The 15449-nt window shown below is 34.1% G+C and overlaps 1 protein-coding gene across 2 annotated transcripts in view; it reads right to left on the bottom strand.

Moving 5' to 3' along the window:
* Window positions 1-14047, bottom strand: part of LOC148952812 (cGMP-specific 3',5'-cyclic phosphodiesterase-like) — a 372326-nt gene extending 358279 nt beyond the window's left edge. The window contains exon 1 of one of the 2 annotated variants that reach the window (XM_089088106.1): window positions 13977-14047. The gene's annotated coding sequence lies outside the window, so the exon portion shown is untranslated. Of the gene's footprint in view, window positions 1-13929 lie in introns of both variants that reach the window. The other variant, XM_089088104.1, reaches the window with a different exon arrangement.
* Between the last annotated feature and the right edge of the window lie 1402 nt (window positions 14048-15449).

Raw genomic sequence — 15449 nt, forward strand, 5'->3', positions numbered from 1 at the left:
TTGGCACAATGTATTATTTATTAATTTTTTCGATTAGAGCAGGGGACTTCGTATCAAAGAAGTTGTCGTAGGAGCTTCGATAGGGACACATTCAATTGGAAATTGGAGTGGCTTGTGCCCTTTTTAATAGTCGAAAGTAATTGGAAGGCGACTAACATCCCTTCCACGCCCATTATTTCCCGAAACACATCCCATCAAGATTTTGAGATAGCCATTTTGTTCAGCGTAGTTGATTTCCAGATAGAAATTATGTTCTTGAGGACAGTCCCCCACAGCCCTTAGGGCAAGGGTTGTAAGTTATGCCCTGTGGGCATATAAAGTTTTTTATAGAAGACGTTGTCGTAGAAACTTTAAAAAAGGCTCATTCGATTGGAAATTCAAATGGCTAGTGCCCTTTTTAATAGTTGAAAAGGATTAGAGGGCAACTAACCCGCCTCTCACGCCCACCTTTTCCCCAAACACATCTAATCAAAACTTTGAGATAGCCATTTTATTCAACTTACTTTAAATTATGTCTTTGAGGATGACACACCCCCCACAGCCCTCAGGGCAAGGGTTGTAAATTATGCCCTTGGGGCATATAAGATTTTTACATAACGCGTTGTCGTAGAAACTTCAAAAAGGGCTCATTCGATTAGAAATTGAAATGGCTAGTGCCCTTTTTAATTGTCGAAAGGGATTGGAAGGCAACTAACACCCCTTCCACGCCCACCATTTCCCCAAGCACATCCAATCAAAATTTTAAGATAGTCATTTTGTTCTACGCGGTTCAAAGTTCAGGAAATTATACCTTTGAGCAGGACACATTTGGGTTTCATAAATAAATGAAACCCAAAACGAACAGAAATTACAATAATTAACTTAGTCAAACTCAAAACTAGCAGAAATTAGCATAAGTTGGGCGCAAAACCCCTATGGCTTCCCAAGGCCAGAACAAAATTTGCACCTTACTAAAAAATGCAAATGAATGTGCATTGTCAGTGTAATATACATATACTGATATTTATTAATCAAAATATTAATATTATTTGATTTATTAAAGTTATAAAAGTAAAAACATTTATATTTTTTCAATAAAGTGCAAATTTTGTTCTGGCCTAGGGAAGGCATGGGGGTTTTGCGCCCAACTTATGTTAATTTCTGCTCGTTTTGAGTTTGACTCTTTTAATTTTTGCAATTTCTGTTCGTTTTGGGTTTCATTTGTTTATCGATGCTGATTTGTGGTAGTTTCACGCTTGGTAGATTATTTGATTTTATTTTTGCTCATATTTTGTTTACTGGAGTTCTTTACTTTTCTTTGAAAAAATTATTTTGTGGAAAAAGGTCTTTTCAAGACCAGAACATAATTTGCACTTTACTGAAAAAAATACAAATGAATGTGCATTGTCAGTTTAATATACATATACTAATATTTGGTAAGCAAAATTTTAGTATTATTTGATTTATTAAATTTATAAAAGTAAAAACATTTATATTTTTTCAGTATAGTGCAGATTATGTTCTGGCCTTGGGAAGGCATAGGGGTTTTGAGCCCTACTCATGTTAATTTCTGCTCGTTTTGAGTTTTACTCGGTTGTTTATTGTAATTTCTGTTTATTTTGGGTTTCATTTATTTATCGATGCTGATTTGTGGTAGTTTCACGCTTAGTAGGCTATCTGATTTTATTTTTGCTCATTTTTAGTTTAATAGAGTTCTTTACTTTTCTTTGAAAAACTTATTTTGTGGAAAAAGTTTATCATGCCTTCGCTTGAATAACAAGGGAAATATATAGGTTTGAAAATCAAGAAAAGTGGCTGAAACCACGATATTCGGCATCGAGGGCATCTTTTTTCTTTTCTTTTTTGCATTAAGGTTATAGAATAACACGATAATTATGTCAATGTGTAATTTATATATTTCAAAGGGCATAGGCATTAGTACGCTCCTGGCTGCTACTGAATTATATGACAACGTAATTAAAGCAAAATTATAATGACTGGTAAGAACTGAGAAATGAATTTTTCTGGGAAATGGAAAATGAATGAACAATTTCACAATCGCTCATGATTTTGAATGAATCCAAATAGTTAAAGCAAAAGACAAGGGAAAATGTCTAACATAAGACATGCAGCAACAAGATCCAATGAATGGAGATCACAGACTAAATCTGTATTTATCTGAATGTCCATCCAATTCGTTCAAAGCACCTGTCATAGAGAGTTTGAAAACATGGGTCTAAATTTTTGTTAGACCGAAGTACCCCCTTCACAAAAAAACAATTCATTGGGACAAATCGTGATAAATGGTGTGCAACTATACGATACTCGCTTGAATAACCGGTCTTTAATACTGTTTCACTTTTTATGGACACTATATAGGTTTAATGAGGAATGCTAAACTGCATTTCAGTACAGCCTCTGAGACTGGGAGGTTATATAGATACTATTTGCATAATTCTCAGAATTATTTGCGTGATAACATTTTGGTTTTGATCAATCCAAAGTTATTGCTTTACAGGGGATAAGCTAGAAGGAGGCATTTTTCTATGGTGTGAACTTGCTTCTTAATTGAAAGTGGAGCATGACAAATCAACTGGAATTATGTTAAATGTCGTCTTTCTGAACCAACGCATGGAATGCTATTGTATAATTTTCATCTAAACGGTTATTTCAGATATTAATCATAACATGATGAAACTATTGGGATTGTTATTTGAGAAGTTTAACACCCAGTTTTCAAAATTTTACAAATATTCATTTGCTAATGGCTAAGCACATTTAAATTTAATTAATTTTATTCATTAAGAATTAGCATAAGAAGGTATTTTATTGCTGTAAGTGTTGTAAACGAAAATTCGTTTTTAGAGTTTTTTATTAACAGAGGCTGATCGTTACTTACAAATTGTTACTCCGAATCATTTGATTTAAGAATCTCTTAAATGTGGCAGCTCCAATCGCCACCCCACTTCTCTCACTTTGTGCCAGCATACATACAAATATAGTCTTTTATTTGCCACATGTAAGATACGTTGGAGGAAAATAACGGTAGCTATGACCTCGCAAAATTTCATATTTCCAAATATTCCTAAATATTCCTAAGAGTGAAGGAACATTATAAATTAGTTTTTCCCCCTCCTCTGTCTTCCTGTTAACCTCCTCCTATTTTTACTTGATAGCTCAATAAGAGTGGAAAAATCTAGACATAACAACATACTTATTGAGACCTTAGGCAAACTCGTCCCACCCCTAGAAAGATCCACCATCCCTACTCTGTAACAGCTTATGCCAGCTTATACCAGGTGGTAATCTTCTAAAACTAGGAAGCTCAACAACATCTTTGATAGAATTAAGCTTATTAGTAATCGCTAATTTTTTCCCTGATAGCTTTCTGGCTCTATTTGGGCCAAAATAGGCACAAATTGCCACAAACGTGGGTCTGCTGTGGGACAGTTTCTTGCGTTTCTTAAGCCGATTACTAGAGCGCTTAATTTCCATTTAATTCAGCCCAATTCTCCTAGTCTTCTAGGACTCATTTTTCTCTTTGAGAATCAGGTTTTTGAGTATTATACAAAATAGGATTGTAAAAGTTAAAGTTAGGTTAGGTTAGTTTAGGTTAGATTTGGTCAGGTTAAATTTGGTTATAAAATCAAAAATGGGTTAAAAACCTAACAGAAATGAATGTGACCCAACCTAACCTCACTTAACCAAACCAAATCTAACCAAACCTAATGTGCTATCATCAAACCTTGCATTAAACTGAAAAAGTTGACTGGCAACACTGACTAAATCTAAGGAGAAAAAAAATTATTTTGGTCATTCACCGGTAAATGTCGACATTCACCAATTTGCGGACATTCACGGTAACATATATAACTTATGCTTTAACTTACATGATTTATCTCTCACTTAATTTGAAGGCAGTAAAAATAAAACTCGCTTATATACAACTCGCAGTTTCAACAGGTATAAACACAAGCTTTTTTCTAGCAGCAAAAACGTGTTTTAGACACTTTTAAGATTAAGAATTCCAGTTATACAAATAATTTTGAATTTCGAATATCATAGTTTACTAGAAGCTAACTCTCGTAGTATTATCAGTTCAATCTTTTTTCCTGTATGGATAGTTGTGAGTACAAATGAGAATTGGTCAATACTGCTACAAATGCTAGAAACTTATGTAGTTGTGAGTACAAATGAGAATTGGTCAATACTGCTACAAATGCTAGAAACTTATTAAGACGTTTATCCAAACAAATTCAGCAAACTGAGAAAACCCAGGTGCTGTGTCTCACGGTGTCTCAAGTTTCCGATCTGGCCACCGGCCAAGAAGTCACTAAAACTTCTATTTCGTATTTTATGATGTCTTTCTGTTGCAACTTTCATAGAACATGCATTGATTTTGGAAGGCCTTTCCTTATGTCCTACTGGAATATTGTTATTAATGTCTTATTATTCCAAACCTAAACAACAGTAGGCTAAATCATAAAAAAAATATTAAAAATGAAAAAAAAATCACGAAATCGTTTTTAAAAGATTAAATTAGCCTTACCTTTTTATATGAAACCTTATCGGGAAACATTGAAGGAAAACTAAGTTCTTAGAAACCTGAAGCTGGGATCCTTACTCAGGAAATAGTTCCTGCGCATTTAAAAATGTGAGGAGTGTAAGGAAGAATTATTTACAGTTTTTCATATTTTAGGACGCAACAATACTTTTTTGTGTTTAGACACCATTGGATAAATTTGGAAAAGTCACCTTACCCTTTGTATTAGTTGCAACAGAAGTAGTAGTTAGAGTAGTAGGTAGTTGGAGTAGCACTAGTAGTTGTAGTTGTATTGGTGTTAGTAATAGCGTGCACATATTGCCTTTTGGTGACTTGATATACCCTCAAAGCATTCCTAGAAAGTTCGGGCTTAATACCTTAAGCTATTTCTGAAAATTCTCCTTTTGACAATCAGCATGAACCTAGTAAGTCCTGATTCGGTTCAACTTTCCCCTCAGTATTCTCTTAAATATTCACCTTCTTACCTTTAGCTTAAGCAGTACTAGCATCATATTAGTAGTAGTAGTGGTAGTAGCAATAGTATTGTATTAGTAGTAGTAATAACGTTAGTAGCAGCATTAGTAGTAGCAGTAGTATGTACATATTGGTCAGTTGAACAACCCCTTATTATGCCCTGGAAGCTTCAGCTTGATACGGTAAGCCGTTCCTAAGAGATTACTGATACGTCCTTTTGATAATCAGTATGAACATGGTATGTTTTGATTTAGTTCAGCTTACCCCTCAAGATCTCCTCAAACTTTCACCTCAATATCCTCAGCCTTAGTAGTGGTTGCTACAGATGAACTTGTTGTACTAGTAGTAGTTGTAGTGGTGGTGGTAGTAGTAGTAGCAGCAGTAAAAGTAGTAGTAATAGTGGTAACGTGCAAATATTGTCGTTTTTCAATCGACCATCCCCTTAATAATTCCCTGAAAATTCCAATTTAATATCCTTAGTCGTTCCTGATTTACGCCCTTTTAACAGCCTGTATGCGCATAACGTGTTTTGATTTAGTTGAACAATCCTCTTAACATTCTCTGAAGGCTTCGTCTGAATATCCTTGGATCTTTTTAACACTAAAGGTCAAACATGATCCCGTTATCTAAATCGCTCTATACGTAAACAATGGGCGAATTAAATAGCTCACAGCCTTTGCCCGGAAAGCTGTGAGAGGGGTAGGATTGACATCCCCTGAGACATAGTTACTGGATCTTAAAACTATGCTCAACAGAATCACTGTCTCAAAATTTCTATTGGATGTGTTTTGGAAATTAATGGGCTTTGGAGGGAGGCTAGTTGCCCTCCAATCACTTTTGACTCTTATTTTTTTTTTTTTTTGCATGCTGACCAAGGGTCGGCGGTGTGCAGGTACCCATCTCCTGATTTACTGCCTTCGGTCGGTAGTGCAGTGTGTGGTTGGGGGCAAATCATTCGACACTCCCTTTGATATTCCCTAGATTTCTCTAGGTATCCATTTAGAGCTGGGTTGACTCTGCCTCAGCTTACAGAGTCACACCGTTGACCCCTGTTCCAGGTCAAATAACCAGTGACAGCATGACTCGAACCCCTGCTTTCAGGTTTCCAACACTGCGGTAACCTTTTGGCAAGAACAGCTCGCTCTTAAAAAGGACATTAGAAGTTCAATTTCCGTTCAAACGAGCTCCTTCTGAACTTTTTACGACAGCCCCTTCTATACGAAGTGCCTTGGTGAAAAGAAAAGAAACACAAATAGATAAATGATGCATTTTGTCCAGACTGCTATTTACTTAGGCAGCGGTATTGCTCTGCCTATGATCATTTAGATGGACTTAGTCCTAAAGAGCACAGCAAAGGCAATTGGAAAACACGGAATCAATTGAAAAAGAAAAACTTCCCTAGACCTAGTTTATGTTGATGCTTTAAGCATCCTAAATGAAAACTTAGGCGGGGTTATTTCAGGATGCAAGAATAGGTTTGAAAATTAATGTTAAGAAGATCAAGTCACAAGGCCTATGAATAAGTGAAAGTGAAGATGAGATGTTATGTAACAAGAAAATCGATCATGCAGACAGCTTCACTTACCTAGGTAGCATTATAAGTAAAGACGTTGGATGCAGTAAAGATGTTAAAAACAGGTTAACCATGGACCAGGGTGTATTTTCACACTTGAAAAGGTTTGAAAGATCAGGAAGATAAGTATGTGCACCATGATTAGAATAATGGATATTACAGTGATGACAGTGGCCAGATATGGTTCTGAAGCGTGGGCGCTTAAAAAAACGGAGGAATATTGGCTAGATCTCTTCCAGAGAAATTGTCTATGGATTGTTTCGGATACCCGTCTGACTGACCGTATCTCAAATAGTAAACTGTGCGAAAAATTTGAGCCAATCCTGATTTTTAAGAATATAATGAGAGAAAAGTTAAATGGCTAGGGTATGTTCTGTGGATGAAGGATGACAGATTGTCGAATATACTCCTTGTCGGGCAAGTGTCTAAGGCCAAATGAAAAGCTGGTCACCCCCCAAATGAGATGGGAGGATATAGTAAGGAAAGATTTCAGGGGATAGGTATCTTTTTGGGAGAGTATAAAGAGGATTTGAATATATGTGGATGGAGGAGGAGCGTACGTAGCTGTTTTGGCCTCAGGCAACTTGGTTCTCAGGGAGTTGTTAGTAGGAGTAGTAGTACTAATACCTTAGCTTTTAAACGATTTTCGAAGACGCTTCATATGAGCGGGGGGGGGGAGAAGATCTAGGGTCTGGGAGGGCAGTTGCTCCTTGCCTAATATCAAATTACACCCCTGAAGTTGAACCAGGCAAAGGGCAAAATAACCATGCTACGACTACTATGGCTGGTACTGCTACTAGTACTACTACTACTACTACTACTACAGCAACTGCAATTACTACTGCGACTACTACTACTACAGCTACTACTATAATGACTATTACTAGTACTACTGAAGCTAAGCATATTACAGTGAAACTTTCAGGGAATATTGAAGAGGGTAATGAACGAAGTTAAAACACACTATATAGGTGCAGGAAACTAAAGGTGTGTAACAGCTATATCTTAGAGTTTATATTTAAAACTCCCTGTGCATGTTAAGGGTGATGATGAAGTAACTAAAAGGTACCATATGCAAACTACTACCACTTCTACTACTATTAAGGCTAAGGGGGTTAAGAAGAAAATTTCGGGAAATGTTAAGGGGCTTATTGAATTAAATTGAAGCATGCCTGTAAAAACGCCATGTCAACAATTTCTCAAGAACAGCTAAGAGCATTAGGTTGAAACTTTCAGGGCATGTTGAGGGTTTTTAAGTAACAAATTGCACTATGTGGGTACTACTACTACTAAAAGAAGTAGTAGAACTTCAAATGAGTGTTGAGGGGGGGGGGTGTTAGTCTAAATAAAAAAAAATTATGTACATACAGGCTATCAATGGGACATATCAGCAATATCTCAGGAACGTCTTTAAGTGCTTGAAGAATTATCAGGGCATGAAGAAGGGGTGCTGAACTAGACCATAAATGCACGAAGTGAGTACTATTATTTCTTAATACTACTGTTGCTATTGCCCTCACTAATACTGTTCCAACCAGAATTGCGGCTACTGACCTATCTTTAATTTTAGGAGAAATTAGAAATAAATTTAAAGCATATTGCTCCGGAATTAAAAAAATTCTAACTTTAACCCATATTGGAGTGTTAATAACTCTCCATGTGAATAGATTCTTTTGCGATTGTTTCAGCTAAAAGAGTCGATTCATTTGATTTTACTACTCTGTATACAAATTTGTCACTTAATTTAGTATTCGAAAAATTGAAAATGGTCATTAAAAAATCTTTTCTTTTGTCCAATCTCGGATTTTTGGAAATTTATAATTTTAATAAAAAAGCCCGATGGACGAGTTTCTTTAGAAGTACTATTAATTCAAGATGTTATAGCTTGGATATGGTATGTGATTTATTGGAATTTGTTCTATTTAATACTTTTATAAGATTTATTGGTAATTTATATAAACAAACTGCTGGCATTCCTATGGGTGGGAATGAGAGTCCATTCATAGCGGACTTGTTTTTAAGTCAATTAGAATACGAATATATGATAAATAAAAATAGCACAAGCAATGTAAAATATAACCTTTCAAATAATAAAAGATATCTGGACGATCTCTTAGTAATAAATTGTGCAGAGTTTATTGAGATTTCAACAAATATTTATCCACAAGAGTTATTTCTGGAGCCTAGCTATGGGATATGACACTCTGACCATTTCTTAGATCTAAATATTAATATGTCAGATAATTATAAATTAGTTTTTAAAATATATAATAAAACGGATGATTTTAATTTTGAAGTAATTAATTTTCCATTCCTTGAAAGTAATATACATTCAAATATTACTTATTCAGCTTATTTAGGTATGCAAAAATATGCAATAATTACACAGATTTTGAAAATAGATTTAAAAAGCTGAGCGAAAAACTGACCTTAAAAGCTTTTTCTGCCAAAAAAATTAGTTGGCAATTCAAAAGATTTAGTTTTATGTATCATGAACTTTTAGGTAAATATACAAAAAATTATAAAAAAATACTGAATGATATTTTAATATAGTTTCTCTTTCGCTTTTCTTTTTTGGAATTTTGAATTTGTAGACTGTTTTCAAACAAGCTTGAAGAACTTTAAATATGTAATTGGTTCCGGATACCAATAAAAGACTTTTTTATAAATCAAATCTGGACCTGTCTTCATTTGTTCCAGAATGGTCTTTGCTCAGTGACCTCTGGGATTTTATTAAGGAAACAATGAAACTCATCTTGTATGTAATTTTTAATAGCTTTACTAGTATGACTTTATTTCACAAGTTTTACCTGACGTAGGGATACCATATAGATCTTATGGTAGAGGCTTCACTGTACCGGGTAAAGAAAGTAAAGCTTCAAAACCCGTAAAGGCAGGTTGTATTTCTTCTGATGAGGCCTAATTGAAGGTACTACTTGGAAATCTTTCGCTAGATTTAAGGTGCTTTTGCTTGTAAATTTACAACGACTTACATTTATTGATGACGACTTTGCATGGATTTGGACATTTCTATTTGGTTGATGGTTCGGTTATACTGTTTGGTCCTAGGTAGTTGGATAGATGAGTAAGGTCAAAACCTCGTTCAATTGCACATTTGTCTCAATTGCTGGATTAGAACGACAGTTTTTTTTTTTGTTTTTTTTGTTTTTTTTGTTTTTTTTGTTTTTTTTGCCAAGTAATTACCTCTAAAACATAATAGATATAAAGTTGTAGGATGGGTATTAACTATTATTTTTTAGGGAAACTTGAGGAGGCTTAAAACTAAATCAAATGGTTCTAAGTGCGACGAAATTTTCAAAAGGGCGTATATTATTGAAATTTATTGAAAACTTTTGTGCAACATATAAATAGTAAGCCAAAATAGGAATTGCTATAAAAAACAATTAAATCCTACTGCTACAGCTATTACTGCCACTAAGGCTACCGCAACAAATGAGGTTAACGGTATTAAGGTGAAACTTCCAGGGAATTTTTATGGGAAATTACAGCTGAATCAAAACACACTATATGTATGCAGGTTGTCAAAAGACCATATAAGCAATATCTTAGGAACTGATTAGATTATTAAGTTGAAACTTTCAGGGCATGTTGATTGGGAGGTAGAACTAACAAACAAGATATCAAAAGAGCGTATCAACATTATTCCAGGACTAATGTGTATCATCATTATACCATAATAATACTTATAAGAGCGTATCAGCATATATTATTGAAATTTATTGAAAACTTTTGTGCAACATATAAATAGTAAGCCGAAATATGAATCGCTGTGGAAAAAAATTAAATCCTACTGCTACAGCTATTACTGCTACTGAGGCTACCACAACAAATGAGGTTAACTGTATTAAGGTGAAACTTCCAGGGAATTTTTACGGGGAATTACAGCTGAATCAAAACAGACTATATGCATGCAGGTTGTCAAAAGACCATATAAGCAATATCCTAGGAACAGATTAGATTATTAAGTTGGAACTTTCAGGGCATGTTGATTGGGAGGTAGAACTAACATGCAAGATGTCAAAAGAGCGTATCAGCATTATTCCAGGAATTGTCTGTTATATGGCATTAAGTTGAAACTTTCAGTGTATGTTAATGGGAAAGTTGAAGTAACCAAAAGGCGTTATTACTATAGAACAAAATACATTATAAACGTTTTCTATTTATAACTTTAGTATATCCCATATTACTGATGAGTTTTACATCAGAACTTAATAATGAATACAAATATATGACTGTCAAATAAGATTAAATGGTGTTTTCCAGTAGTTTTGGTTATTAGGATGATTTTTTTTTCTTTTTTGATATTATAAGTAATAAAAACTGCAGGCAAGCAGCCCCCTCCAATGCACCTCACCCCCCCCCCCCGTCCCAAAGTCATAGAAAGATAAGTCGTAGAAAGATAGCAATTTTGTTCAACATGGTTGATAAGTCCAATAATTATGCCTCTGGGAATGTCAAACTCCTTCCCTCTGCCCTCGGGGCAACGGCTGTAAGTTATGCAAATTCGCCCATTGTTTACATAGAGCTTTTGCTATTGGTAATCGGGGAGTATTTGAATTTTGGTGTCCAAAATGACCAAGGGCATTCAGATGAAGCTTTTAGGGAATTTTAAGGGGAATGTTGACTAAATCAAAAGGCACAATGTCCATGTAAATTGTCAAAAAGATTATTCTCTGAAATGGCTAAAGGTATTAATTTGGAACTAATAGGGAATAATGAGGAATGATCTATTGACTAGAATGCAATACGTACACCCTATTACTGCTACAGCTGGTACAGCTACTCCTACTACTGCAATTGCTACTACAACTAATACTACTAATACACTTACTACTAGTACTACTGCCACTTCTACTACTACCACTATTACTACTACTATGACTACTTCTACTTCTAAAACTAGTACTACTACTAATACTACTACTGCTGCTAGAACTACTACCAACCTAACTACTACTGCTAAAACAATTACTAATACTACTGCAGCTACTACTGATAATACTGTTATTACGGGTACTGCTAATACTACTAAAGGTAAGGGTATTAAGCTAAGAATCATAGTCAGTGCAATAGCGCTGTCATAGGCAGCGCAATAGCGCTGCCTATGACATGCCTATGACTAAAAAGGGCTCATTCGATTAGAAATTGAAATGGATAGTGCCCTTTTTAATAGTCAAAAGTGGTTGGAGGGCAACTAACACCCCTTCCACGCCCACCATTTCCCCAAACACATGCAGTCAAAATTTTGAGATGGTCATTTCATTAAACGCAGTTGAAAGGTCCAGAAACTATATCTTTGAGCAGGACACTCCCCCCCCCCCAGTCTTCAGGGCAAGGGTTGTAAGTTATGCCCGGGGGGCATATAAGGTTTCCATAGAAAAAATACTCGTAGATAATTCAAAAAGGGCTCATTCAATTAGAAACTCAAAGGGCCAGTGCCCTTTTTAAAAGTCGAAAGTGATTGGAAGGCTTGACATTTTTATACTAAAGAGCGATGTGGGTATAATATATTATTATTATTATTACTTTTTTTATTACACCAAGGCACTTCGAATCGAAGGAGTTGTCGTAGAAACTTTGAAAAGGGCTCATTCGATTGAAAATAGAAAGGGCTAGTACTGTTTTCAGCAGTTGAAAGTGATTGGAGGGCAACTAATCCCCCTCCCACGCCCATCCTCCATTAACTCAAAATGAACTGTGTTAGTGCTAATTCACAATAAGGCATCTCAGCAGCATCCCAAGAACGACCGAGGGTATTATGTTCAAACTTTCGGGGCTACTTTTGCTCTTATAATTTAACCAAATCAAAATAGCGTAAGTCTATTTAAGCTATCAATGAAAGTAAACAGATTTTTTTGCGAATAGTATCCAGTTTTCTATTTTAGGTCAACTAGAGGAGGTATCAAACTAATTTAAACACTTCTATTTGTGTCCAGACTTTTAAAAGGGTGTGTGTTGTTAAAAATTACTGAAACATTTTCTCCAGCATACAAATAGGAGGCCAAACTATAAAGTTCTAAAAAAACGAAAAGATTTAAACTATTATTTTCTTTTTCCCTGAAAAGACTATGTCAATATAAAACGAACAGAAATTAATCAAAAAACTTTTTCCACAAAATAAGTTTTCAATGAAAAGTAAAGAACTCCGTTAAGCCAAAAATGAGCAAAACTAAGCTCAAATAATCTACCAAGCGTGAAACTACCACAAATCAGTATCGATAAATAAATGAAACCCAAAACGAACAAAAATTACAATAAATAACCTAGTCGAACTCAAAACAAGCAGAAATTAACATGAGTAGGGCTCAAAGCCCCCTATGCCTTCCTATATATATATATATATATATATATATATATATATATATATATATATATATATATATATATATATATATATATATATATATATATATATATATATATATATATATATATATATATATATATATATATATATATATATATATATATATATATGTATATGTATATATATATATATATATATATATATATATATATATATATATATATATATATATACGTTACAGTTTTAAAGACAGTTTATCTATATTAAACTGTCAATCGACATTCATTTGTTGTTTCCAGCAGTCTTGGTTATCATCCGATTTCTTTTCGATATTATAAGATACATAAAAATACATTAAACGTAAAAAGGATTGTTTTCAGTAAAGCTAAAATTACGCGCTGGTCTTAAAAAGCACTGGGGGTGTCAACCCACTCCTGTTAGTTTTTGCTTGTTTTGAATTTATTTATTATAATTTCTGTTCGTTTTGGGCTTCAATTATTTATTAATTGTGGTTTTTGGTTCTTTTACGCTTGTAAAATTGTTTGATTTTATTTTTGCTAATCTTTGGTTTAACATAGCTCTTTACTCTTCTTTGAGAAGGTTCTGTCGATAGTTTTGAAATAATAAGTTTAAATAACTCACTATTTTGTTTCCTCCTATGATTTTCACTATATATAACTAAAACAGGCACACCAAATTAAAACTTTCGGTAGAAAAGAGGGATTCTATGGAGGGGAGGGTGTGGTGTAATGCTTCAAAATTAACTTTTAAGGAATATTGTACTTGTCAAAATTGGATGTAAAGAAGTAATTTCTGTGTTTTTAAGTTTCACACTAGATGGAGGTGAGATTAGATTCTATGATTTCTTGGTAATGAAAATACAATTTCTTTTTTTCCCATTTTTAGACGTATGAAGGTTTAAAACCTTCACAAAAATTTTGTAAAAAAAAAAAAAAAAAAAAAAATTAAAAATATAATAAAACTTGATATGAATAAAATTTGCCAACAATTAAAAAAAACTAAAAGAATTACTTTCTATAGATTTTATATCAACAAAATCATATCATTCTTGGTTATACTTTTATACTACTATATAATCCTTGACATCACTGAATGCAAGCAACTTTATTTTAGACACTGGCATTCTCTAATCACTTTATAAGAGGTTTTACTTCTATGCACAGAATCATATTGAAAAAAGTTAAAACCAAAGCGCGCATTGTTTAACCTTTTAACCTTAATTAGAGTCATTTCTGGCGGAAAAGCAATTAGTTTACCCATATGTAAGATAATAATATCAGAACATGTGATGCTTCTACAGCAACTTTCACTTTTTTTAAATATTTATTGTGGATGTCTTTAAAGCAGAGCTGATCTTCTCTTATATATTAAAAAAAAAAAAATCTCAAATGAAAACAAAAGGCAACAATAGAATTCAAAACAAGCAGAAACTATTACGTTTATGAGTGGAATTGCCCTCTCATTAGCTCCTTGCTTTTTAGGGCAAGGTTTTATAGTGCAAATTTCAATGCAACAATTTTAATTTTGAGGTGTGTCTTTTTACTTTGTCATGACATAAAGAAAAAGAAAGAAATTCTCCCTAATAACTAAGGTTACTGAAAAAAAGCTAATGAATGTAGATTAAATCCTAAAATGTTTGTTAATATTCATTCCTGAAAGTGTCAGCAATTTCCAATTTGTTAATGTTATAAAAAAGAAAATGCTAAAAAAAAAAAATCAGTAGAGCACAAATGACGTTCTCTTCTTTAAAAGGCATAGAGGACGATAGCCCAGCTCCTGTTTGTGAGAGTTTCTTTTTCTTTTCAGCGTTGCAGTTTCTGTTCGTTTAGGGTGATATCTATCTATTACTACTACTGACAAATCACTCCAGCGCCAAGTCACGTGAGCCTTACTCCTCATCCATTCCACTCAGTTCAAAGCTTTCTTCTTTGCACCCTCCCAAAAAATACCGATTTCCTTTAAATCTTCTCAACCATTCGGGGACTACCTACTTTTTGTTAGGTCCTAGATGGTTGGCCGAAAAGGATGATCTTCGATTATGTTTCATCCTTCATCCGCCAAACCTGTCATAGCAATCTCAGCCTTTCTCTCATTATCTTTGGCAGCGCAATAGCGCTGTCTAAGTAAATAACGATATGGACACAATGTTTTTTTTCTAACCAAGGTATTTCTTAGAGAAGGACTTGTCATAGGATCTTTGAAAGGGATTCTTTCGATTGGAATTTGAAAGTTCTAGTGCCCTTTTTAAGAGCAAAAAGTGAATGGAGGGCAACCAGTCTCCCCAACCCCATCATTTGCCCAAACACTTTCAATCAAAATTTTGAGATAGCCAGTCTATTCAGTAAAGTTGAAAGGTCTAGTAATTATATCTTTGGGAATGACTGCTAAATTTTCAAACACTCTATTTCACACAGATGATCCGTGCGTAAGTTCAGCTTCTGTAGGATAAGGGACATCAAATCGAGACAAAAGTGCTGTACTTCGTTCGTGTTGAGGTAAACAAACAATAAAAGTAGAGAAGAAGGTACCAT

This window comes from Artemia sp. Qi Xiang Cuo, chromosome 4 (genome assembly GCF_049724085.1).
Source record: "Artemia sp. Qi Xiang Cuo chromosome 4, ASM4972408v1, whole genome shotgun sequence".
Classification (NCBI taxonomy): domain Eukaryota; kingdom Metazoa; phylum Arthropoda; class Branchiopoda; order Anostraca; family Artemiidae; genus Artemia; species Artemia sp. Qi Xiang Cuo.